This window comes from Mobula birostris, unplaced genomic scaffold (assembly GCF_030028105.1).
Source record: "Mobula birostris isolate sMobBir1 unplaced genomic scaffold, sMobBir1.hap1 scaffold_4406, whole genome shotgun sequence".
NCBI classification, from domain to species: domain Eukaryota; kingdom Metazoa; phylum Chordata; class Chondrichthyes; order Myliobatiformes; family Myliobatidae; genus Mobula; species Mobula birostris.
The window spans coordinates 25,001-27,449 of NW_027277515.1; the positions used below are offsets into that span (position 1 = coordinate 25,001).

At 68.5% G+C, this 2,449-nt stretch overlaps 1 non-coding gene across 1 annotated transcript; it reads left to right on the top strand.

Annotated features, from left to right (window-relative positions):
- The first annotated feature begins 30 nt into the window (after nucleotides 1-30).
- LOC140193206 (5.8S ribosomal RNA) lies at nucleotides 31-184 on the top strand. The gene has a single exon (XR_011884665.1). It is a non-coding gene; the product is annotated as a 5.8S ribosomal RNA (ribosomal RNA).
- Nucleotides 185-2,449: the final 2,265 nt, after the last annotated feature.

Below are 2,449 nucleotides of genomic sequence, written 5' to 3' on the forward strand. Positions count from 1 at the left end.
GGCACAAAGCCGAAAGAAAACCTCTTAGACAACTCTTAGCGGTGGATCACTCGGCTCGTGCGTCGATGAAGAACGCAGCTAGCTGCGAGAATTAATGTGAATTGCAGGACACATTGATCATCGACACTTTGAACGCACTTTGCGGCCCCGGGTTCTTCCCGGGGCTACGCCTGTCTGAGGGTCGCTTGTACGATCAATCGCGCTCGCTTGCCGCCAGGCTGGCGGGCGCGCGGCTGGGGCGTCGCAGAGGGTCCTGAACCCTCTATGTCCCCCTAAGTGCAGACCCCGGAGCCCTCCGCGCCACGCGGCTGCCTCCCCCCCGTGGAGCCGCGTGGCCACCTCGGAGGCCCTCGACCCGTGCCCACCTGGGCCTCGCCCCGTCCGCCAGCGGACGCGGTGCGGCGGCGCCTTTCCCCTGCACGGCCGTCACTGCGGTAGCGCCGCGCCCCTCCGCCGCGAGGGCCGCGAGTTCGTCGTCGCTTCTGACCGCCGCCTTGCTCGGGACTGTCGCCTGCCTCGCCGAGGCGTTGCCGTGTGGTGTGTTGCCAGCGTTGAGCCTCTGTGCGCCGCCGCGAGACCGAGTGGCGAGGCGATCGAGGAGGTTAGGAGGCGAAGGAGAGATGGAGAGCGAGAGAGGGTCGACGGGACGGGGTGAGCAACCCCGCTCCCGGCGAGCTCGACAGGGAAAGAGGGCCGCGCCTCTGCCGTGCCTCGCACGCACGGGAGGGGTCGGCCTCGCGCCGCGGCGCGTCCCTGGCGTGTGCACCTCTTCCGCCGCTCGGCTCACCCCGCACCGCCTACTCGCTGCGCCCGCTCGCTTCGGTCCGCGCCGGCGTCCGTCGGTGCTCTCGGGAAGCGAATTCAGCCGAGCCCGGGTCTCGCCCGTGCACCGCGGGGTGCAAGGGGAGCCAGCCAGCCAGCCAGCCAGACAGACAGCCAGCCTTCGGTCGGCCTGCGCGAGCGTGACGCGCGGCCGCCCGGCACCCGCCCGTCTCACCCGCCAGCGGCGGGGGAGCTGGCGCGCGCCGGGCCGGTCCGCCTTCTCGCCCGCCTGCTGCCGGCCGTCGCGCACTGCCTTGCCTGCCTGCCTGCCTGCCTGCCCTGCGCCCCCCTGGCGTGGCCCGGCCGGCGCTCGGTTCTCTTCTGCCTACGACCTCAGATCAGACGTGGCGACCCGCTGAATTTAAGCATATTACTAAGCGGAGGAAAAGAAACTAACGAGGATTCCCTCAGTAACGGCGAGTGAAGAGGGAAGAGCCCAGCGCCGAATCCCCGGCCGCCTGGCGGTCGCGGGAAATGTGGCGTATAGAAGACCTCCTTTCTCCGACGACGCTCGGGGGCCCAAGTCCTTCTGATCGAGGCCTAGCCTGTGGACGGTGTGAGGCCGGTAGAGGCCCCTGGCTCGTCGGAACGGAGTCTTCTCGGAGTCGGGTTGCTTGTGAATGCAGCCCAAAGCGGGTGGTAAACTCCATCTAAGGCTAAATACCGGCACGAGACCGATAGTCAACAAGTACCGTAAGGGAAAGTTGAAAAGAACTTTGAAGAGAGAGTTCAAGAGGGCGTGAAACCGCTAAGAGGTAAACGGGTGGGGTCCGCGCAGTCCGCCCGGAGGATTCAACCCGGCGGTCGGGTCGGCCGCGCGGGGCAGGGCGGATCTCACCTCCACGCGAGGGGACCGCCTCCCGCGCGGGCTCGGCTGCCGCCGGGCGCATTTCCTCCGCCGGCGGTGCGCCGCGACCGGCTCCGGGTCGGCTGGGAAGGCCGAGGGGAAGGTGGCTCGAGGCTCCGGCCTCGAGTGTTACAGCCCCCCGGCAGTAGCCTCGCCGCTTCCCGCAGGGGCCGAGGAAGGGACTTCCGCCGCGCCTTCTCCCGGGCGCGCGCGACTCCGGTCGCCGCGCGTGCCGGGGGGCGGGCTCCCCGTGCTCCCGGCGTGGCTGTCGACTGGGGCGGACTGTGCTCAGTGCGCCCCGACCGCGCCTCGCCGCCGAGCCGGTGCGAGTCACGTTCCAAAGCAGGCGCCAGGGGTCCGCGGCGATGTCGGTAACCCACCCGTCCCGTCTTGAAACACGGACCAAGAAGTCTAACACGTGCGCGAGTCAAGGGGCGCGACGAAACCCCACGGCGCAATGAAGGTGAAGGTTCGGCGCGGGCCGACCGAGGTGGGATCCCGCCGCCGCCGCGCGGCGGGCGCACCACCGGCCCGTCTCACCCGTTCCGGCGGGGAGGTGGAGCAGGAGCGTACGTGCTAGGACCCGAAAGATGGTGAACTATGCCCGGGCAGGGCGAAGCCAGAGGAAACTCTGGTGGAGGCCCGCAGCGGTCCTGACGTGCAAATCGGTCGTCTGACCTGGGTATAGGGGCGAAAGACTAATCGAACCATCTAGTAGCTGGTTCCCTCCGAAGTTTCCCTCAGGATAGCTGGCACTCGATCCGCACGCAGTTTTATCTG